The sequence below is a fragment of the Lactuca virosa genome, chromosome 2 (genome assembly GCF_052849685.1).
Source record: "Lactuca virosa cultivar CGN04683 chromosome 2, Lactuca_virosa_CGN04683_v6, whole genome shotgun sequence".
Classification (NCBI taxonomy): domain Eukaryota; kingdom Viridiplantae; phylum Streptophyta; class Magnoliopsida; order Asterales; family Asteraceae; genus Lactuca; species Lactuca virosa.
Genome location: NC_136427.1, coordinates 167,877,737 through 167,903,020, shown reverse-complemented (window position 1 = coordinate 167,903,020; position 25,284 = coordinate 167,877,737). Strand labels below are relative to the sequence as shown.

Sequence of the window (25,284 nt, the reverse complement as noted above, 5' to 3'; positions counted from 1 at the left end):
CTGAAAGGACATATCATTTCTGCACTAAAGGATATCCCATTTTATGGGAAGGATCATGAGGATGCGTTTAAGCATCTAGATGAAGTCAACGATATTGCTGACTATTTCAATGTCCCGAATGTTAACAGAGACACCATTTTACTAAGGATGCTACCAGTCACTTTCAAGGGAGCAGCAAAATATTGGTTAAAAGCACTACCACCGGGTACAATCACTACTTGGGCTCAAATGCGTGAGCAGTTTCTAGACCAATTCTGTCCACCATCCAAGATAGCTAAACTCAAGAAGGCAATAGCCAATTTTGAGGAAAACCCGGGGGAGTCACTTTACGAGGCTTGGGAGCGCTACAAGGGGTTGTTAAGGAATTGTCCTCAACATGACCTTAACATTCAACAAGAAGTGTCCATATTCTATGACGGGGTCAATGTAATGACAAGGCAACTCCTTGATTCTCAAGGACCACTTACAAAGAAAAATCCGGGCGAATTCAAGGAATTAGTTGAAGAATTTGCAAAGCATTCTTGTGAATACCACAATCCAAGGAATGAAGGAGTAAATGGAGTTGGGAGTGCACATTCTGAAGAGATGGCTGCTATGATGGCAATGCTAAATAATATGGACCGAAGGCTGACCCAAATGGACCAATCAATTCATGCAATTAGAGTTGGTTATGAACGATGCAGTGGGCCACACTTGACTAAAGATTGCTATTTGGATGAATATGGAAACAAGAAGGCTCAAGTTTGCTACTCAAGTGGGGACAAGTATGATGAGGACTGGAGAAAACCAAAGAAAGAGTGGCTGCCTTACGATGAGTACAAGAGGCAAAAAGAAGAAAAATATAAGCAGACAGGCCGAGGCTTCTACCAAAAAGAGAAACCACCAGCCGAAAAGAAAGTAGACTTGGAAAACATTTTGACCAAATTTATGGAAGCTTCCGAGAAAAGGCATGATGACACCGATGCAGTGCTAAAGGAACACATGAAAATGATGAAAAAACAGCAAACTATGATGATTGACCAGCAAGCTTCATTAAGAAATCATCAAGCATCAATCCATAATCTCGAAGTCCAAATTGGTCAACTAGCTACTTTGGTGAGCAACAAATTATCTTCACAATTTCCCGAAAAGAAAGCTCAATCCCATATTATGGCTATTGATACTGAAGAAGAGGCAATCTCTGAGTTTTTAGAGGCACTAGAAGTGGAACCAAAGCAGCCCAATCCAAAGCCGAAGAAGCCGAAGCTCGAAAATGAAGACATTGATGAAACACCAGACTCACGTCGTGAGTCCTTTATGCTCACGTCGTGGGCTCGGTCTGAACAGAAAAATTTCGTATCTGTTCCAGCTTATAAACCGCCTTTGCCATTCCCGTCTCGAGCACATCTTAGTCCACTGGAAAGGGAACATCTAGAGTTTATTCAACAAATAAAGGGTATTCCTATTAATACTCCTTTTATTGAATCACTTTCAAAAATTCTAGAATACGCGAAGTTCCTACAAGATCTAATAGACACTCGACATGAATTGAAGAAGAATTCTAAAGTGATTCTTAGTGAGCAAAGTTCAAGGGATGTATTGGGAGAGATACCTAAGAAGATGGGAGATCCTGGACGCCTCACTCTTCCATGTGAGTTTGAGAATAATTTGAAGACTTATGCTTTAGCCGATTTTGGGGCTAGCATAAATTTGATGCCTTTTTCGTTCTACCAAAAGTTAAATATCCAGAAGATGAAGGCTACGAAGATGAAAATTCACATGGCAAATCGTTCCGTGACTCACCCAAGAGGGATTGTAGAAGACATCCTGGTTAAAATTGGGAAATTTGTTTTCCTAGTTGACTTTGTCATTATGGATATGAAGGAGGATGCAAATACCCCAATCATTCTTGGTTGCCCTTTGCTAAATATTGTTGGCGCTCTAGTTCATGTTCGTGAATCTAAGCTTACATTGAGGGTTGGTGATGATAAGGAAGATTTTGGAATACAAGATGGATTTCAAGGATATGATGTTAAAGGTGAAGTGTTCAATATTGATGAAGATAATGAACTTGAAGAATTAGAAAAACTCATGGAGGAAGAAATCAAGACAATTAATCAAGTCAAATGCACTAAACCAAGAGCATCCGTTCCATTTTTCGTTGAAGTCATTGCCTACACAAAACCAACATCTTTGATAAGTGAGGAAAATGATGAAATGTCGAGTGATGAAGAAGAAGTTACATCAAAGGTGACTAGTCCAGTGGTGAAGGAAGAGAAGGATACTATGGAGCTTAAGTGTGAAGACAAATTAGAGACTAAAGGGATAAAATGCAAGCTCGATGGAGACGAAGTCAAGGCTAAAAAGGAGAATTCTATAAAGGCGTATATTCGTCGAGTTCAAGCTTACAAGAGGCGATGGAAGGAGCAGAAAATCCAGCTGGTGGTGGACTCTTCTGATGATTCAACGTAGGAGGCACGGAGTCCAACTCAAGACTCCTAAAAAAGAAGCGCTTCTCGGGAGGCAACCCGAGTTTGGTGCGTTTTTTTCTTTTTCTTTTTAGTTTTTGCATTTTTTAGTTTTAGGGAAATCGATCATATCATCCAAATCACTTTATACATAATATAACATTGAGTGCGGGGTTCCTAAAAATTAAGTGGTAATAATTAAAAAATCTAGTTAATAGACAAATTTGGAGTTTATAATTAATTTCATGATCAGACAGTATTCACGACGTGAATCATTATGATTCACGACGTGAGTCCAGGTTAAAACGGACAATTTATTCCTTAGCACATTATTAGTCCAGCCCACTCCATGTTATAGTCCTATATAATTAAATGGCCCAATTTTTCAGTTTAGTCCATATTGGATTTAATTAAATGGCCTAATTGTACAGCCCAAACGGACTCATGACGTGAACCCTTTAGAATTCACGACGTGGATCCTGAAACACACGGGACCACAGATTAAAGACAGAATCCAATTAACCTAATTCATTTCTTTATCCCTCACGAAGTGAACGTGTTTCCTCTGGTCCCCCCTCTTCGCGATTGCGGCCGACATTCCTCATATTCTCCTTGTGCTTACGTAATTCACCATTCTAGGTAAATTAATCTTCTTCACATTGTTTATTGTTGACTTATTTACTAGATTTAGGGGTTAGGGTTTGCATTTCACTTGAATCTTAAAAATCGATACCCTATATATGTGAAGTTTTTGTTGCATGTGCTTGTAATGAGTTTGAAGTTGCCCTAGGAGTAAACCCCATTAACATTGTTGGCCCGATTTGACTTCTGTTATGCCCGATTCTGACTTCGATTACGACTTCACAATGTGAATCTTTAGGGATTCATGACGTGAATCCTGGGACTTGACAGTTTCTGTTCTGTTTAATTCTAATCTTTTGGGATGTTTTTGTTGGCTGTGTTTTATGATTATTTATGCAGAAATGGCTCCTAGGAGGGAAGTACCAATTGGAGTGGCGGGTTTACATCCGTTCTACAATTTCCCAACAACAATGTCCCAAGAAATTTTGACCCACTGGAACAACCGTTTGGGGTGGCTTTACAACAGGGAGATTGCAGTTGCACCCACCATAAATTGGACACGTTTGAGGGAAGTTGGACTTGTGGATAGGCTGTCCCCGTTTCTTACAAAGATATTTATTGGGGATGGTTTTTTGTTTACTTGTTTGGGGTGGCTTAATCTTTTCCGCATTCAAGAGAGGGTTTATAAGGAATTATGTGTGGAGTTCTTCTCGACAGTGACATTCCAAGAGAATGTCCAAGACCCCTCATTTTCAACGAGCTTTGGTATTCCGTATCGGGGGAGAGTACCATGAATGCAGCCTCGTGGAGTTTTCTTGGAGGGTGGGGATATATAATCCCCAAGAGGCAATGACTCCTGAGTTTGGCATGTTCTTGAGGGAGGCGGTCAGAGGTTATGCAGATGGTGCTACTGATTTTGGTTTCTGGCACAATATTGCATCCGAGATATTCAATTCCGAAGTGTCTCCCGAGAGCAGCATTCGGTCCCCTATCCATCGATTACTCCACCGATTTATCACGTTTTCCATCAACCACAGGAGGCATGGGGATAAAGTAATGAAGCAGAATCTGTTCTTCTTATGGTGTATCTTACAGCCGGGAGTGTGTTGCAACATTCCTTACTTTTTGGCATTCTTTCTGGCTGATTCTGCTACTAGTTCTTGTCCAGAGATCCCTATCTGTGGAGAGCAATTAATTACACGTTTGGCCCGATCGTATGGTTTGCTTGTTCCTGATATCACTCGTTCCATGACTTCCATGGATGGGAATGAGTTTAGCATGGGTTATTTGGAGACAATGCGGGTTGTTCAGAACTTTGGATCTCACTGGGGTATTTTGGCATCCGATGATGAGGGTGATGAGCAGTCGGGTGATCAACCCGAGTAGCAGCCACAACCACGGCCAAGGCGAAGGAATGTGAGAAGGATAGGTGAACGAGGACAACTGGTGCACCAACAAGCACCCATTGGCGGACCCAACTTTGGGGGTGATATGACAGGCTATTTTGATCAACTTTCCTTAAGCATGAATTAGGTCGAGGGTACAATGGAAAATATGATCCGACATTTCCATGTTGAGCAACCTCCTCATTTGGGGAATCATTACCCGATTTGCCCTCAGTGGAGTGAATAAAGCAACCAAGGAGGAGATGGAGCGGGTAGAAGTGGAGCTCATGATGATGATGAAGATGATTGATTTGATTTTTTTTATTTAGTTTCTAGTTTCAAGTTTATTTGGTTTTAATTTGTTTGAGAACTTTGAAACACTTGTTGGTTTATTATTATGTTACTTTTATTTTCTTTTGGTTGTTTGATTACAGCTTGCTAAGGAGTTTTGGGAAGGGAGTAAAGTCGAGTTAAGAGTCATGTTCGTTTAGACAAGTGTCGTTAGAGTCTAAGAAGTTAAGAGTCGAGACCCACAATTAAAACTAAGTGTGTGGTGAGTCAAGAAAGAGGATAAGTGTAGAGAAGAGTCATAAAATCATATACTAGCAACGTCTTAATCAATTAAGACATTTGTTTGAAGTTAAGAGGTGAAGACAGAACAGTTTTCTGTATGTCCAGTACTCACGTCGTGACTCCCTAAAATTCACGTTGTGAGTCAAGTTTTCACGGGTTTCTACTTTCCACGATTTATCGATTTCACGTCGTGGTCCTTCTTAGAATTCACGTCGTGAATCATGTTTTTCCACAAAGATGAAGCCTACTGATGCATTTTACTACATGGGTCACTACTTTTCTTCTTGGGATTGTTATGAAGATTACTTTGGCTCGGTTTCTTTACCATTTAATGTGGCGTATGCTTTCCCACATTATTCTTCTTGCTTGGAGATTTACACCACCTTTGTTGAAGTTTGAAGTCTCGATTCCATATTTTATTGACGCTTATTATGTCTCGCAATGATCAAGATTCAAGTTCATATTTCGAAGAAGTTCCACATTCGAGATGCACATTTTGTCCACACTTATGGAGTTCGATCACGCCACTATCCCAGGGGAGTCTGTTCCTTTTTCTCCCTTTTATTACTTTTATTTATTTTATGCATATAATGAGGGCATTGTATGTAATAAGTGTGGGGTAGGGGTCAAAAAAGTAAAAAAGTAAATTGCTAGAAATCTTAGGAAATTTAAAAATTTTCATAGGTTTGAAATAATAATATAATATTAGTTCTAGTAATAATAATTTGAACTTAAGTTGCTAGTGTTGCATTGGGATGATCTGATGAGAGCTCAAATGTTTAGTTAAGCCAAAACACGTTATAGTGCATTTGTGGCCTCCTTTATTCTAGTGAAATCATGGGACAAAAACACAACCTCGCTTAGTTTGAGGGAAGCAATATGTTTAGCAGCCTAAACCTGAAATGTATCCATGAAAGCTTATGTAGTCATTGCACATAGACTAATATCTTAACCAATAAAGGTTGAAGTAAAGCGCCCCTGCTTAAGCATGTAGGTTTTTGAGTGATACAAAAAAGTGAGTACATGTAAAAAAAGAGAGAGAAATTACCAAAAAGTGAAAAATTGAAGAATTTTTGGAGCATAAAAGTATCAAAGTATGAAGATCAAAGATCGAAAATTCTAAAGTTTCAAAAGTTGAAGATACCAAAAATTACACAAAGATGGTGAATTCAAAGAAATCAAAGATCAAAATATCAAGAAGTGAAGAATTCAAGAGCTCCATATTGTGGCATCTTCTAAAAGTTGTAATTCTCTAGTTTATGTATGCTTGGGTAGCTTTAAAAAAATACCTTGAGGTTAGAAAGTTTTCTGCGGATGGATTCGGAGGGATGCATAAAATGAACAATGTTCAAAAGAAGTGGGTGAGTGTTTATGAGGATTGTGAGTATTTAGAATTGAGGGGGGTTACTTAGGAAAAACTTTAGACACAAATGCATGCGCTGAGGTCTTGGCATAATGGCTGAGTTTGAGTTGGATTGTTCTATGTAATGATGGTGATCAAGGTTTGAATTAATAATTAGATTTGCTTGAGGGCAAGCAAAGCACAAGTGTGGGTTATTTTGATATTGCCATATTTATACATATTTGTAGGCAATATTTATTTACATTTTTATTGATATTTTGGTTATTTGCATAGAATAATGGTACTTATAAGCTAGAATTATATTTTACAGGAAAATAGAAGCATTTTCGAAGAGAGGGACCAGAACTGACAATACTTGGAACTTTGGAGGCTTGAAGGGAAGAAGGATAAAAACTCAGCAAAAAACGTGCTCACGACGTGAGTAATTTGATGTTCACGACGTGAGTGGGGTGTTCCAGAAGATATGCATCCGGATGAAAGAGTCCTTGTCGAATACGTAAAACTCGCATTCACGACGTGAATCCTTATGGTTCACGACGTGAACTCGGTAAAATCAGATATTATAAATTCTCTTGCTCATTACGACTTGAAAAACTTTTGGCTGGAGAAAAGGGTTTCAGAAGATGAATTTTAGCAGAAGAAAAGTCTTGGAAAAAGGTTTTCAACACCAAAAGAGTAGAGGTTCATAATTAGTTTAATTGTTGATACTTGAACATGTCTTATACTTTGATTTGTGTTTGTTTATTTGCTACTATGAGTAGCTGAATCTAGCAACTCTTGTTTAGCTAGATGAAGCTTCTGACATATGGTTTAGGTTGATAACTATTGGATTTGATTAGTTGGTAAATTGCTTGTGTTTGATTATTATTACGTAGCATGCTTATGTTTGTTTCTTTACTTGCTTAAATTCATTTTCTGTGTAGCTAGTGATTATTAGATTACATGAACTTGAAACCTAGTGATTTAGTGAACATTAAATTGCTAGAGCTAGGATCGACCCAATCTAAGATAGTAACTGAAGTAATTAAATTTAGCTGTGCTGGAGAGCATAATTGTGACCATAATTCTGTTTGCTAGATAAATCTTACATAGCCCATCTATAATTAATAACTAATTCTATGTTTTGCTTATGTATGACCATACAAGGTAGTTCATGAATTGGTAAAAAGATTAGTAAATTTAGACTTGAATTGCTAATTACATAATAATTGGTAACCAACTTTGATAATCCATAATTGTCAGCTAACCATAAAGAGGAAGTGGATTCGAACTAAACAGGAGTGTTTTAATTAATTGATTGAATTTTGTGACTTAAGTTCATCTGGTCTTGTAAAATCAGATAAAACCCCATCTTTGCTCTAAAATGAGGTTAATTTAGTAGTAGATAAATTAATTAGTTAACACCGTTCCCTGTGATCGACACCCGACTTACCCAACTATTCTATAATTCGAGTAGGTACACTGTCTAGGTGCATTTTAGTTAGTTAAGTTAGTTAGGTTATAAATTATAAAATTAGTGGGTACTTTTGTGCACATCAACCGCCTACCACCACAAGGGTGGCTGTGTGTGTGTATTTCTTTTGATAAAATGTCGTATGTACATTATTTGGACGAAAAACCCAAAGAAAACCCACCACCACTACCATGAGGTGGTGGCTACCTGTAACGCCCCGAGTCTCGAATACCAATTTATGGTTATGAATTCTCATGAATTCAAGATCTACTCGACGAGTTGGTTGCCAGACGATAGCAGCGGGTTTGGGCCACGTGTTTAAGTGACCAACTCGCCGAGTCGGAAGAGTGACTCGACGAGTTGGAGCTGGAGGGTGAATCCCTAATTTCCGGGGTTTGGTACCCTATTTAAGGGATCATTAGCCTCCCTTAGTTCCTTTGCAGCCTCTTGAGAGTCCAGAAACCCTAATTCGTGTGTGTGCTCCATATTAGTGTAAATTTCAAGCTTGGAAAGAAGACCTTGATGCAAGAAGCTTGAAGATCAACAAGTTGGAAGCAAGAATGCTTGTGGGTATGAAGTCTATCTCAGCTAGCTTCATTTGAGGTATCAATTCATGATCTTGGCCTCATTCCTTTCTAGACCTCTTTGGATGAAGTTAGGTTTCTTGGCTTGGTTATGAAGCTATTCTTGGGTATGAGCTTAGATCTGAAGTTGTAACTTCAGATCTGAAATCTCTTTGATTTATAAGTCCATAAAGCTATCAGCTTTGGCAAGCATGAACCCCTCCTTAAGTGTAAAACCCCATTTTAAGCTTGGTTTTGGCATTTTTAGTCATTAGATCCTTTCATGCACGTAAAGTTTGCAACTTTACGTGATAAGCATGCCTTGGGAGCTTGGATCTGTAGTATGGAGCCTTGGCATGGCTTAAAAGCATCTGTATGGATGAAGGACTGAAGGGACTCGGTTTCAAATGATTTAAAAAGTTTTAAATTTGCTCGAATTTTATGGTGTTACAAGTTGGTATCAGAGCCTTGGTTTGAGTGAATTGGAGGAACACTCGTGTGAATCCAGTCTCAAATCAAGGAAAGATTTTCAAAATGATTTTTAAATGGTTTTCAAAATAAGTAAAAGAGGATGCGAAGTGTACGATCAGCCGGAGCCAGTAAGTAGACCCCAAAATACCATATGACTATTTGATATTGTGATATGTTAGAACAACATGCTAGTACTAGGCTAGGGATCTTCAGGAATCGCATGATAGAATTGCCTGATTACATGATGTCTGTTAGCCTAGGGTTCTCCTTATATGAGACTGACATCATTACGGTAGTTTCTTGTGTATGCATCACAGTTGTATATAATTAAGATCTTATAGCCTGAGAATGTTTGATCTGGCCTTATGTTCTATTCTTATTGATTAGGGCTTAGGGTAGGATTGGATATTCGAAAGTCTATAGGGTCCAGCGTTATGTATGGCTAGCATACACTAGTGCTGCAGGGGTTGGTGGAAGTTTCACGGATGGGTGGGTAGTGAGAGGCCGGGAGGACAGTTATGAGATATTTAGCATTCCTCTAAGAGTGAGGATTTATCGCTCGCTATGTATATGTATATGGTAGGGTGTTGTGGTTATACTTGAGACAAATATGGGTAGGTGTGGAAGATAGTATGGGCCCGTACTACTGAAAGCACAGGACCCAGACGCATATCAAGGAAGTCACAACCCCTAGGGTTGGGTTGGGAGTTGGTTCCCAGTTATGGTATGGAATATTCGGGACGTCTTGAGACCGGATCCAGGTTAGGATCAGGAGCTGGCAGCCAGGATAGGCCAATATTGTCAGAGGATCGTGTTAGGGAGATCATCCGGGAGGAGGTGATCGAGATCGTCAGGGATAGATTCCGGAAATGTCGGGTCTATTAAGACCGCCATGGTTGAGTGTTTCGACGAGCGCTATGCAACCATTGCTGAGACGGATGCCGCGACAACTTAAACAGATGTAACGACGACAAAGGGAGGAGTTGGTTGGGCTTCCCAGTTCTGAGACATATTCTGATAAGCAGAGGGCTGCAGTTATTTGGGATCGGAAAGATGATCTGTACTCGTTATATTTCCGCGAGTTGAGTGGGAGAGGCTCGCACGTGGGTTTCTAGATTTGAGGCTCGAGGGTTCTGCTCGAGGCAGGAATATGGGTCGCGGGAACTCCGGAAAGGAGTGATGATTATGTTCAGCTGGGGGTTTTGCAGCTGGAAGTGGGATGGTTAATTGATGGATTGGACCGTCGTTTTATAGGGCAAGGATTGCGCCCTCTCAGTTTTCAGAGCTCGAAGGAGTGAGCAGACTTGTGACCCCAGGATCAGGTTGTATTCCAGCTCGGGGTCAGTTGGTTGCAGGAATAGGCAACATTATTTCAGCGCCGGTGAGCACAGGACGGTCGACGTGGCATAAGTATTTGTGAGGTCCGGTTTGCCTTGGATCTCTTGTATCGGATGGAAAGGATTGGTTGTGCAATCTATTGCGCTTTCAGGATTGTAGACTATTTCTTGGTGTAACATCCATAAATTTTACGCCAAAGTTAAACTTTTTCAATCATAAGTAAAATCAAATAGCATCGTTTACAAAAATGTTTTCAAATCAATATCCATCAGAGTGTCCCAAAATCATAACATAAGGATGAGGAGCGGTACGGTCACGCCTTCGCCTTGCCATGATCTCCTGAAGTACCTGAAACAATAAACTGGAAACTGTAAGCCCGAGGGCTTAGTGAGCTACCCCCAAAATACCAGTACCACACTGACAATGCCATATCAGTAACAATCAATCAATCAACATGCATACTGGGCCATCGGCCTGACTGGACCGCCCTACTGGGCCTACAGTCTATCTGAATCTATCCCGAGCCTTCGGCATGACTGGTCCGCCACGTGGGCCTGCAGTCTCCCCGGACCGCTCATAGGGTATATTGGCCTTCAGCACAAAGCAAGACCGCCTCAACCCAACCAACAAGCAAATAACCATGTGCGCATAACTATCATATACTGGCATATACAAACATCAAACATATCTATCTCATTGATCATCCATCATAGAATTCTCTCGTAACTAGAGTACCGACCTAGCAGGTCACTAACATACCAACCCTTACAGATCATAATAGCATAACATACTGTCTACCCTGATTCCGATCTAACAGATCATAACCACATGTAGCATACCATAACAATAACAACTAAAGGGTCGGCCTTGGTGCCGTAGACCCTATCGATATAGTGAGGATAACTCACCTTGCAAATGTCGACTCGGAAGATAAACTCCAACTCTCGGATCACTTGACACAGGCTCCACCACCTATGATCATAGTACAATATACTCATAAGTCCTTAACCTTATAAGGTACTCCATAACCCACCAGTCAACCCCTGGTCAAAGTCAAAGTCCTCAGTCAAGGTCAACAGTCCATGTTGACCCCAACTCGCCGAGTACCCTCGGCTACTCGCCGAGTTCCTTGAAGCACAATCCAACTCGCCGAGTCATCGGGGTGACTCGTCGAGTTCCTTCGATTCTCGTTCAAACTTTAAGGCCACCCGTCGAGTTCCGTCCTTGCAACTCGACGGATACACACGCATACATATCCTAGGGAAAACTCATCCGACTCGCCGAGTTGTTCTTCAACTCGTCGAGTCTGATGGTAATCTTCATCGGACTCGCCGAGTTGTTCATCCAACTCGTCGAGTTCATAGCCATCTTCATGTGACTCGCCGAGTCAACCTTGCGACTCGCCGAGTCCATTCAGTCCTTTTTTCATACAGACTTGTTTTGAGCCATGCAGCGGCTCCAAATCATAGATCCAAGCTTCTAGGGCATGCTTATCACGTAAAGTTGCAAACTTTACGTGCATGGATGGCTATAAAGGCTCTAAATGCCTATTTTAAGTTCTTAATGGAACTTCATGCTCAAGAGGGACCTTAATCATGACCAAAACTGAAACTTTATGCTTCTAGAATCCAAGGAGGGTCCAGATCTGAAGTTACAACCTCAGATCTAGCCCATAGCTCATCTTTCCAACTTAATATCTCACCAAAAACCCTAAAACTCAACCAATAGAAGAGATTCACAAGGAAAAAGGCGACTTGGTTACCTCCAGAAGATGATAACTGAGATAAGTGTTGATTCCCACACTCTACTTGCTCCAATCTCCTTCTCCTCTAAGCCTTCTCCCTCCAAAGATCCTCTTTTCAAGCTTCAAACACACAATGGGCACACACACACATGCGTATTAGGGTTTTAAGGACCTCTCAAAGACTGCAAAGAGGCCAAAGGAGGCTGAGGCTCCTTTAAATAGAGGTGTAAACCCCGAGATTTAGGGTTTCATCTGCCAGCTCCTACTCGCCGAGTCCCAATATGGACTCGTCGGGTAGGTCACTTAACACGCGATCCCACCCCGTTGCTACTCGACGAGTAGGTCAACCAACTCGCCGAGTAGAGCTTAACCCAATAAATCTTATTTAAACAATACCTGAGAATCGGGGCGTTACAACTCTCCCCCACTTGAACTAGACTTCGCCCTCGAAGTCCGCTGGAGTAAACAATGCCGGGTAATGTTCGCGCATCTCCGCCTCCGGCTCCCATGTCCACTCGGATCCCTTCCGATGTTCCCACTGTACCTTTACTAAAGGTATTTCCTTGTTCCGTAGAATCTTCTTCTTCCTTTCCAAAATAGCCACAGGCCTCTCCTCATAGTTCAGGCGCTCATCGACCTGAATGTCATCTAACGATACCATTGCCTCCTGGTCCATAATGCATTTTCGCAATTGCGAAACATGAAATGTGCTGTGGATTCGGCTAAGCTCCTCCTAAAGCTCTAGCCTATAAGCCACCCTGCCAACCCTGGAAACAATCCTGAACGGCCCAATGTAACGGGGACCCAATTTTCCCCTCTTCCTGAAGCGGATCACACCCTTCCAGGGTGAGACCTTCAGGAGAACCATGTCACCCACCTGAAATTCCAGCTCAGATCGGCGTCGGTCGGCATAATTTTTCTGCCGACTCTGAGCGGTCTGCAGTCGCTGTCTAATATGCTGTATCATCTCGGTAGTTTGCAGAACTACCTCTGTCCGACCCATCACCCTGTGCCCAACCTCGCCCCAGCAGACTGGGGTCCTACACTTCTGCCCATACAACAACTCGAAAGGCGGGGCGCCAATACTGGAATGATAGCTGTTGTTGTAGGTGAACTCTGCAAGCGGTAGGTGGGAATCCCAACTCCCACCGAAATCAATGACACACGCCCTCAACATATCCTCGAGGGTCTGAATGGTCCGCTCACTCTGCCCATCAGTCTGCGGATGGAACGCCGTGCTAAAATGCAGTCGCGTACCCAGTTCCTCATGGAACTTCTGCCAAAAACGGGAAGTAAACCTGACATCTCGATCGGAAACGATAGAAACTGGAACCCCATGGCGAGAGACAATCTCTCTGACGTACAGGTCGGCCAACTTCTCTGCCGACGAACTCTCCCGTATGGCTAGGAAATGGGCACTCTTGGTCAATCGATCCACGATGACCCATATAGCATCGAACCCCATTGCCGTCTTCTGCAACTTCGTGATGAAATCCATCGCGGTCCGTTCCCATTTCCACATGGGAATCTCTAGAGGCTGCAGCTTACCATGCGGCCTCTGATGCTCGAACTTGACCATCCTACATGTCAAGCACCTCTCAACAAACCAAGCGATATCTCGCTTCATGTCAGGCCACCAATAACTCGAACTCAAATCACGGTACATCTTGGTGGCTTCGGGGTGAATAGAAAAACGAGACTTATGAGCCTCCTCCATCACTGTCTGCCGGACCCCTCCGGACATCGGAACCCAAACCCGACCGTAACGGGTCAACAATCAGTGCTTATCCTGAACAAACAGGGCGCTTTCGCCCTTAATCCTCTCCAACTTCCAGTTCTCTGATCTCATACCCTCAATCTGAGCATCCCTGACCAAACCCACCTGCGGGGAATCCACCGCTATCCTCATACACCTGGTTGGGGTCGAGGACCCAGCTGACTTGCGGCTCAGAGCATCCGCAACCACGTTCGCTTTACCAGGATGGTAAAGGATCTCGCAATCATAGTCCTTGACCACATCCAGCAACCTGCGTTGCCTCATGTTCAGGTTCGGCTGATCCATGATGTGTCTCAAACTCTTGTGATCCGTGTATATAGTGCAACGGACCCCGTACAGATAGTGCCTCCAAATCTTGAGAGCGAAAACCACCACTCCCAACTCAAGATCGTGCGTAGGGTATCTCGTCTCATGCGGTTTCAGCTGCCGCGATGCATAGGCTACCACCCGTCCTCTCTGCATGAGGACTGCCCCCAAGCCTGTGATGGATGCATCACAAAATACCATAAAATCCTCAACTCCCTCGGGGAGTGTCAACACCGGCGCCTCGCATAAACACTGTCGGAGGGTCTCAAACGCCCTCTGCTGCTCAGGGCCCCACCGGAAATCCACCCCCTTCCTCGTAAAACGAGTGAGGGGTACTGCGATCTTGGAGAAGTCTCGAATAAATCTCCGGTAGTACCCTGCTAAGCCTAAGAAACTCCTGATGTCTGAGGGAGATCTCGGAGTCTCCCACTGCATAACCGCCTCCACCTTGGCCGGATCGACCAAAATCCCCTCCTGGTTAACGAGATGTCCGAGGAACTGGACCTCTCGTAACCAAAACTCACACTTTGAGAACTTGGCATACAGCCGTTCTTGCCGCAGAACCTCCAACAGCTCCCTGAGATGCTCCTCATGCTGCTCTCGGGTCTTGGAATACACCAAGATATCATCTATGAACACAACGACCGAGCGATCGAGCATCGGTCTGCAGACTCGGTTCATCAGATCCATGAACACTGCTGGTGCGTTTGTGAGCCCAAACGGCATCACCACGAACTCGTAATGACCATAACGAGTCCGAAACGCGGTCTTCTCTACGTCCTCCTCCCTCACCCTGACCTGGTGATATCCCGATCTCAAATCAATCTTGGAAAACCAAGATGCACCTTGCAGCTGATCGAAAAGATCGTCTATCCTCGGGAGCGGATAACGGTTCTTTACCGTTAACTTGTTTAGCTCCCTATATTCAATGCACATCCTGTGCGACCCGTCCTTCTTCCTGACGAAAAGGATCGGTGCTCCCCAGGGTGAGCTACTCGGACGAATAAACTGCTTACCCAGCAGCTCCTGCAACTAAGATGATAGCTCCTGCATCTCCGACGGTGCCAAACGGTACGGCGCCTTGGCGATAGGGGCCGCACCTGGCACTAGATCAATCCTGAACTCGACCTGCCTCACCGGAGGCACTCCGGGTAACTCCTCCGGAAACACATCAACAAACTCTCTAACCATCGGGACCTCTGAAACTGAGAGCTGCTCTCTAACCCGCGTATCTACCACATACGCCAAATAACCGGCACACCCGTGCTGAATATACTGCCGAGCCCTGGCTGCCGAACAAAACCCTGATCCCGACCTGGTGCCCTCACCATATACTACCAGTTCTCCCCCACTTGGGGTTCGAACCACCACTCGCTGTCCCTCACAGTCGATCATGACGCCAAAACGGCTAAGCCAATCCATCCCTACAATCACGCATACATCCCCCATGGAGATAGGAATCAAATCTATCGGGAAGGACACCCCGAAAATCTCCAACTCGCATCCCCGGTAGACCGAAGAAGCAGAAACCCCGTGCTCGTTGGCGATCGAAACTCGCAACGGACACTCAAGATCATCTATCGGCACACTGAACCCTCTAGAGAAGGTCTGAGATACAAACGACCGACTCGCCCCCGAGTCAAATAATACCAAAGCGGGCAAAGAGTTCACTAAAAACGTACCTAACCACAGGTACAATCAATAAGCATAACACAAATACAATAACTGACACAGAGAATAGAAACGTACCAGCAACCACATCCGGTGCTGCCTTGGCCTCCTCGGCCGTGAGCTGGAAGGCGCGACCCTGAGCCTTCGGAGGCTCCACCTTGACTGGCCTCCCATCTCCAATCCTCACAGTAGCTGGTGCAGGACCCAACGCCGGCTTGGCGGCGAGCTGCGGACAGCTGGTCTTCACATGACCAACTTGATGACAATGGTAACAAATCCTCATATCTGCGGGAGGGGCGGACTGACGGCAGTCCCTGGCATAGTGCCCCTCCTTGCCACATTTGTGGCACCCACCACCTGCTCTACAAACTCCCGAATGAACCCTGCCACACTTTCCACAAGAGCGGCTCTGCTGACCCCCAGACCGTGTATCAACGGTCTTAGACCGCTTAGGCGCCGGCTGAGACTGTACCGGTGCCTGACGCTGCTCCTTCAGTTGCAGCTCTATCTCCAACTCACACCGCCTCGCGGCTTCCTGTAGATCCAGGAGGGTGTCACAACGCTGTGTAGCCACAAACTGCCGTATATCCGTCTTGAGCATACTCAGGTAACGAGTCATCTGAGACTGCTCTGACGCAAACTCCGGGAAAAACATAGCCCTCTCAGTGAACATCCGGGTAATCTCCATCACATACTCCCCATCCTGTCTCAATGTCAAAAACTCCTGAGCACGCCGCTCCTGTTCCACGCGCGGAACGTAGCGGGTGCGAAACATATCTCGGAACTGCTCCCAAGTAATAGCAGCCCGCTGATCATCAGAATATGAACCTGTCGTCAATCTCCACTAGTCCTTTGCCCCGAGCCTAAGCAGGTTCAGAGCACACCTGACCTTCTGGTCAGTAGGACATGACCACGTGAAGAAACAGCCCTCCATGTCAGACAACCACCGCATAGCTCTGATCGCATCCTGTATACCATCAAATGTCGGGGGCTTCGTATTATCGAAGTCCCGGTACTGGAAATCCCTGCCGGCTCCTCCTCCAACCCCTGCCGCAGTTACAGCCGAAGTGGCTGCAATGGCTGCTGTCTCTGCCAGACCTGCATATCGCTCATCAAAATACTCAACCATCGCGGTCTTGATCGACCCAAACATCTCTGGTAGCTGCGCTCGGAAAGCCGCAGCGACCTCATCGTGCAGAATCTCCCGGATCCTGGCATCTAGCTCCTCAGTCCCTATCTGAACCACGGGCTCAGGTGCTACCGGCACCTCTGACCCTCCGTCTCCCGACCCTGACCCTGATCCGGATCCCGATCCTGATCCGGACCCAGCAACAAAACGTCTCGTCACCACCATACTGAAAGGTACACTCAAGACATCAGATAAACAACATAATATCGGGAGACCAAAACCCACAAATCCTAGGGGTTGTGACTTCCTTGCTACGCGTATGGGTCCTGTGCTTCCAGTAGTACGGGCCCATACTACCTTCCACACCTACCCATATTTGTCTCAAGTATCACCACAACGCCCTAATACTATACTCAACATAATGTGCGCTCAACCCTCACTACTAGGGGACATCGCCTATCTCACAACTGATCCCACAGCTCTGCACAACTCACACCACCATGGAACTTCCATCAGCCCCTGCAGCGCTAGTGTATGCTAGCCGCACATAACGCTGGACCCGATAGACTTTCGAATATCCAATCCTACCCTAAGGTCGAATCAGACATTCTCAGGCTATAAGATCTTGACTATACACAGCCGTGATGCATATACTAAACATCTACAGTTATGATGTCAATTCCATATACAAGAAACCCTAGGCTAATAGGCATCATATAATCAGGCAATTCTATCATGCGATTCGTGAAGATCCCTAGCCTAGCACTAGCATGCTGTTCTAACATATCAGAATATCAAATAACTGTATGATATTTTGGGGTTTACTTACAGGCTCCGGTTGATCGTACCCTCTGCATCCTCCATCCTTTATTTTGAAAACCATTTTTAAAACTTACTTTCCGAAAATCTCCTTGATTTGAGACTGGATTCACACGAGTGTTCCTCCAATTCACTCAAATCAAGGCTCTGATACCAACTTGTAACATCCATAAATTTTACGCCAAAATTAAACTTTTTCAATCATAAAATCAAATAGCATCGTTTACAAAAATGTTTTCAAATTAATATCCATCAGAGTGTCCCAAAATCATAACATAAGGATGAGGAGCGGTACGGTCACGCCTTCGCCTTGCCATGATCTCCTGAAGTACCTGAAACAATAAACTGAAAACTGTAAGCCCGAGGGCTTAGAGAGCTACCCCCAAAATACCAGTACCACACTGACAATGCCATATCATTAACAATCAATCAATCAACATGCATACTGGGCCATCGGCCTGACTGGACCGCCCTACTAGGCCTACAGTCTATCTGAATCTATCCCGAGCCTTCGGCATGACTGGTCCGCCACGTGGGCCTGCAGTCTCCCCGGACCGCTCATAGGGTATGTTGGCCTTCAGCACAAAGCAGGACCGCCTCAACCCAACCAACAAGCAAATAACCATGTGCGCATAACTATCATATATTGGCATATACAAACATCAAACATATCTATCTCACTGATCATCAATCATAGAATTCTCTCGTAACTAGAGTACCGACCTAGCAGGTCACTAACATACCAATCCTTACGGATCATAATAGCATAACATACTGTCTACCCTGATTCCGATCTAACAGATCATAACCACATGTAGCATACCATAACAATAACAACTAAAGGGTCGGCCTTGGTGCCGTAGACCCTATCGATATAGTGAGGATAACTCACCTTGCAAATGTCGACTCGGAAGATAAACTCCAACTCTCGGATCACTTGACACAGGCTCCACCACCTATGATCATAGTACAATATACTCATAAGTCCTTAACCTTATAAGGTACTCCATAACCCACCAGTCAACCCCTGGTCAAAGTCAAAGTCCTCAGTCAAGGTCAACATTCCATGTTGACCCCAACTCGCCGAGTACCCTCGGCTACTCGCCGAGTTCCTTGAAGCACAATCCAACTCGCCGAGTCATCGGGGTGACTCGTTGAGTTCCTTCGATTCTCGTTTAAACTTTAAGGCCACCCGTCGAGTTCCCTCCTTGCAACTCGACGGATACACACGCATACATATCCTAGGGAAAACTCATCCGACTCGCCGAGTTGTTCTTCAACTCGTCGAGTCTGATGGTAATCTTCATCGGACTTGCCGAGTTGTTCATCCAACTCGTCGAGTTCACAGCCATCTTCATGTGACTCGCCGAGTCAACCTTGCGACTCGCCGAGTCCATTCAGTCCTTTTTTCATACAGACTTGTTTTGAGCCATGCAGCGGCTCCAAATCATAGATCCAAGCTTCTAGGGCATGCTTATCACGTAAAGTTGCAAACTTTACGTGCATGGATGGCTATAAAGGCTCTAAATGCCTATTTTAAGTTCTTAATGGAACTTCATGCTCAAGAGGGACCTTAATCATGACCAAAAATGAAACTTTATGCTTCTAGAATCCAAGGAGGGTCCAGATCTGAAGTTACAACCTCAGATCTAGCCCATAGCTCATCTTTCCAACTTAATATCTCACCAAAAACCCTAAAACTCAACCAATAGAAGAGATTCACAAGGAAAAAGGCAATTTGGTTACCTCTAGAAGATGATAACTGAGATAAGTGTTATTCAGCATTGTCAGGATTCAGTGGTTAGCAACCGTTAGTGATTTACGGACTAAAGCGCCAATGGAAGGGGTTCGTTGCCGAGGTATTAGTTGGAGCATTTATCTGTTGATCTTTGGAACATGAGTGTGGGGTCGTTCATGCATTAGTGGCTGATGGTTTCACTGGGATTCAAGAAGTGTTCATCTGGTTCTTAGAAGTATGTGATCGATTGGGATTATCTAGCAATGGAGCACTAGTGGGAAAGAGTTGGTTGTTATCAGATCGATCGTTGGGAAGTGAGGAGGATTTAGAATCCTCTAATTTTCATGTATTATGAAGGCTTAGTCGAATCTAAGTGGGGGAGTGTTACCCTGAGATGCGGAAGTGGGAGAGGTTTGGAAACAGGGATAAGTTTCACAACCCGATAGGGAGAATGAAGGCCCTAGTGGCTGCTTGGTTTGAGGGTTGTGTTGATTGGGGGTTCGGCAAAACTCCCGAGCATAAGAACACGTCTTCTGGGTGCTTGATAGCAGAAGTTGGGGAACCAGGTTGGAGTTCTAGTCAAGAATCGAGTTCAGTTCGAGTATTCAGTCGAGGGCGTGCTCGACTCTGAGGGTTTTTGGATTGATAGATTGAGAGTTTTGTTAGCTGCCAGGGCTCAGCAGTGCATTCAACGCAGGAGTGCGGGTTATTCACCCTATGTGGTGGTCATGCGGGTCAGGGATCAGACCACGGATTTTCGAGAGGGTGGACGATCGACATGAGACCTAGGGTTAGGCTGGGGATATAGTCCACAGAGTAGATCCAGAGTTCGAAGCCCCAAGTGGGTGAGAACAGGATGCATGAGAGAGAGCATCAGGAGGGGAGGGTCCAGAGAGATGCTCAACGGTTTAGAGCGGTCCGGATAGACTTAAGGCCATTGGGGCGTACCAGTCAGACCGAAGGCTCGGAGAACGGTCCAGACATGTTGAATGTTCTGAGAGTGGTCTAGATAGACTGAAGGCCTGGTAGGGCGGTCCAGTCATGCTGAAGACTCTGTATATGTTTGTAGATCTATGTTCAGGTATTGAGTGGGCTGCTATGCTATAGCAATCAATAGGTCTGTTCCAAGTATTGAGCATGCTGTTGGAGTAGGTTAAGGACTCCGGTGTATTTTGGTTGATCGGAAGTTGTTATTAGTGGTCGGACGGAGTTCAAAGGATCTTGGTGATCTCATCAGTTAGGTGTGTCTCCGAGGTTTCATCTTCTTGGATCGGGTAATACTCCAGTTGGGGACTGAGAGTGGATCTGAATAGGTATTCATCAGTTTTGGTAAGGTTTGGGATTAGAATATCCTATCATTCAGGTTCTGGGAACCAGGTTAGATCTTTCTCATGATCGTCTATGGCAGTTGGATAGGGTTGAGGCGGTCCTGCTCTATGCAGTAGGCTAAGATACCCGGTGCGGGCCGACTGTAAGTCGTAGGCACGGAGGCTCGAAGGGAGCGGTAGGGTTGAGGCGGTAGGCCAACAAACCCTGGGAATTTCGACTCGATAGTTGAATTGATTAGACATGTTGGTATCCTAACCCGAAGGGGGTGATATGGGTTAGATATGAGTGCCGTACTGGTGGGCCAGTAGTGATAGGTATGTTGATGATGGTTTGAGTTATTGTGATGTGTCTTGGGTTGATTTCATTTGTGATAGAGCCATAGCGTGTCTAAAGTAAGGAGAAGATGGGTCACTAAAGACCAGGTAGGTTGGGAGGCTGATGTGGGTCATGTAACATTCATTATGTTGACAGGAGTTGGTGACAGGGCGTGGAAGCAGGTCCAGCCAGCCAGTTTCCTTTCGGGAAGACACGTGGGACTACCGTTTGTGTGTGTGTGTTTTGGTTCAGTAATCGGTGAGGTGTCCGATGTTCGGATTGTGGGCAGACAAGTTGGGACCAAGGAGGTTCGACTTCGCTTGAGAAACGTCATATGGTAGCAGGAAGAGTTGAAGTGGGTTTATGACTTGGGATTCATGTGTGGTAGTAGTTTTTGTATCGTTATGTTGTTCGTTGATGAGATGAGCATCGATTAGGCCCTTCGAGTGGCGGAGGAAAGTGGATATCCGAAGGGTCGGAGTGTTGGGCAACTGAAGTGACGACAGTAATGTCGGTCGGTCATCGGGAGCATTCCAGTCATGAGCTGAGGGCCGGGGAGGGCATACCAGACTCATGATGTGGGCTCAGAGGCAATCCAGACCTATGCTGAGGACCACGTAAGGGTATTCCAGTCATAGGTTGTGGGTATAGAGATTGTGTTGGTTATGTCTGTTGTAGGAGCGCGCTCGGATTGGATGTATTGTTGAAGACTCGGGGGAGTTGCACTCGGTTGTGACGAATCAGAGAATGGTGGATGAGACGCAAGGATAGATCCTTGGATCTCAAGTATGAGTAGACCCGAGTTATGTTCATAGAGGTGTTGGATTAGTGTCTAAGTCCATAACTATAATTGATAAGACTTGACCCGACTCGGCATGGTCCATTTGGGTTGCATGGCATCGGGACATTTGGATAGACCTTTTGTGAGAAGAAGACATTTGTGACATATTAATATATTATAAGTTCTAATATATTAATATGAAATCATGTTATTTAATTAGTATTGATCAAGAATTATTTTGGACTTAATTTAGTGATCAAAAGAGACTAATTAAATATATGGGGATTGATTGTGTAAATCATTCATTCTTATATATGTGGGCTTATGATCCAAGATTCCTTATGTTGGGTTTAACCCATGTGGTGACCCATGGATACTCCATGGAGGTTAAAACCCATGGAGCATAAAGAATGGGTAAAGTCATGGGTTACAGTAACCCTAATGTGCACACTATATAAGGACCCCTTTAGCTCAAGAATTTGACACAAGTGATACATATGTGAGGGCTAGTGAATTTGAGCTTGGAGTGTCTTCTTCTCATGGTTATTCCAAGTGTTCATGATGTTGTGTGAACCATTTGAGGTGTCACACTTGGGGAACTAGGCTCTCAAGCTTCATGGAGTCAAGCAACAACAACAAGGTATGTATTCTATCTGTTTTATTACTCTAGTATCAATGTTTTGGCATGCTAGTTAGGATAATACCTTGGATATTCATATTTGTATGTATAATAGAGAAAACATAGATCCAAGGTATTTAGGGTTGCATGTACACTTAGGAGTGTTAGAATGCTCAAAACCCAACAAGAGGTATTCCAATCTAGGGTATTCCATCCTAGGGATGAATGGACCCGTCGTAGGCATGCCTGGCATTCCAGCCCGAGGCTGATTGGGCCAGGCGTGAGTGTTCGTGTTTCTGTGGATTGATTTTGTATGATGTTGAGGGACAATTGTCCTGTCAGCACAAAGGGTTCGCCTCAGGAAGAGGGAAAGTTGGGTTTCCGATACGTTGGATCATCAGGATTTTGTCAGTTGGCAAAGTGGCTTGTAGGTTAGGCCTTTTTAAAAGGTCCGTTTGGGATTTTCATCACCTTTCATGATTCGCACTTGCGAAAGTGCGTCATGGATCAGGAGGCGGTAGTATCGTTGGATGACATTCAGGTCGGTGAGCGCCTGGATTATGTGGAGAGGCCTATGGCCATTCTGGTGAGAAGGGTGAAGGTTTTGCGGGACAAGGAGGTACCTTTGGTAAGGGTGCAGTGGGAGCACCAAAGAGGGTTCGAGTGGACGTGGGAGCCAAAGGCAGAGTGCGGGAGCACTATCCGAGGATGTTCACCGCAACAGACTTCGAGGACGAAGTCTAGTTCAAGTGGGGGAGAATTGTAACGCCCCGATTCTCGAATACCAATTTATGGTTATGAATTCTCATGAATTCAAGATCTACTCGACGAGTTGGTTGCCTGACTCGTCGAGTAGCAGCGGGTTTGGGCCACGTGTTTAAGTGACCAACTCGCCGAGTCGGAAGAGTGACTCGACGAGTTGGAGCTGGAGGGTGAAACCCTAATTTCCGGGGTTTAGCACCCTATTTAAGGGATCATTAGCCTCCCTTAGTTCCTTTGCAGCCTCTTGAGAGTCCAGAAACCCTAATTCGTGTGTGTGCTCCATATTAGTGTAAATTTCAAGCTTGGAAAGAAGACCTTGATGCAAGAAGCTTGAAGATCAACATGTTGGAAGCAAGAACGTTTGTGGGTATGAAGTCTATCTCAGCTAGCTTCATTTGAGGTATCAATTCATGATCTTGGACTCATTCCTTTCTAGACCTCTTTAGATGAAGTTAGGGCTTCTTGGCTTGGTTATGAAGCTATTCTTGGGTATGAGCTTAGATCTAAAGTTGTAACTTCAGATCTGAACTCTCTTTGATTTATAAGTCCATAAAGCTATCAGCTTTGGCAAGCATGAACCCCTCCTTAAGTGTAAAACCCCATTTCAAGCTTGGTTTTGGCATTTTTAGTCATTAGATCCTTTCATGCACGTAAAGTTTGCAACTTTACGTGATAAGCATGCCTTGGGAGCTTGGATCTGTAGTATGGAGCCTTGGCATGGCTTAAAAAGCATCTGTATGGATGAAGGACTGAAGGGACTCGGCGAGTCGCATGGTAGACTCGGTGAGTCATATGAAGATGGTCATGAACTCGACGGGTTGGATGAACAACTCGGCGAGTCTGATGAAGATTGCCTTGGACTCGACGAGTGGCATGGTGACTCGGCGAGTTGGCAAGGTATGCAAGGAACTCGGCGAGTAGCTGAGGGTACTCGACGAGTTGAGGTCAACATGAACTGTTGACCTTGACAGTTGACTTTGACCTCGAACCAAGGGTTGACCAGTTTGACTTTTGAGAGTAATTGGTAAGCGGATATTTATGAATTGGATCATTGATGGTTATAGGTGTTGGAGTTTGGGGCGGTGTTTCGGGAGCGTGATCTCGTGGTTCCGTCTGGCATTGCAAGGTGAGTTATCCTCACTATATCAACAGGGTCTAAGGCACCAAGGCTGGCCCTTTAGTTGTTATCTTGGTTATGGTATGCTATATGTGGTTATGATCTGATAGTTCGGTATCAAGATAGACAATATGTTATTATGCTCTTATGATCCGTAGGGATTGGTATGTTAGTGACCTGCTAGGTCGGTGCTTGGATTATGAGGGATTAACAGTATTGATGATCAGTGAGATAGTTATGTTTGATACCTGTGTATGCCAGTATATGTTAGTTATGCGCACCTGATTATTTGCTTGACGGTTGGGTTGAGGCGGTCCTGCTTTGTGCTGAAGGCCAACATACCCTACGAGCGGTCCGGAGGGACTGTAGGCCCGAGGAGGGTGGTCCAGTCATGCCGAAGGCTCGGGATAGACTCAGTTAGACTGTAGGCCCTGCAGGGCGGTCCAGTTATGCCGAAGGCTCGGGATAGACTCAGTTAGACTGTAGGCCCTGCAGGGCGGTCTAGTCAGGCCGAAGTTCCAATATGCATGTTGTTGATTGTTTGTTACCGATATGGTATTATCGGTGTGGTATTGGTATTTTGGGGGTAGCTCACTAAGCTTTCAGGCTTACAGTTTCAGTTTATTGTTTCAGGTTCAACGGATGGCCGCGGGTAGGCGAAGGCGTGACCGTACACTTCCTCGATTGACGATTATGATTTCTGGGAACTCTGATGTATAAACTATTTTGAAAACAAATTGTAATAATTGAATGGTTTCAAATGATTTAAAAAGTTTTAAATTTGCTCGAATTTTATGGTGTTACACTACCACCACCAGCCGCCGTGTTGGGTGGCGGTGTGCATTTGCATGTGATTGGATCGCTTTTGAGATGATTTGGACATGATTGAACTAGAACCATAACCACCACCGTGAGGTGGTGGCTGCCGCCGGGTGCCGCCGTCGACCACCACCGCCCAAGGTGGCAGTGGGTGGTGCTTGACCTAACGAAACCATAATTAAC

The 25,284-nt window shown here is 44.7% G+C and overlaps 1 non-coding gene across 1 annotated transcript; it reads right to left on the bottom strand.

Annotated features, from left to right (window-relative positions):
* Positions 1-276: 276 nt before the first annotated feature.
* Positions 277-383, bottom strand: LOC145162007 (small nucleolar RNA R71). The gene has a single exon (XR_013738862.1). It is a non-coding gene; the product is annotated as a small nucleolar RNA R71 (small nucleolar RNA).
* Positions 384-25,284: the final 24,901 nt, after the last annotated feature.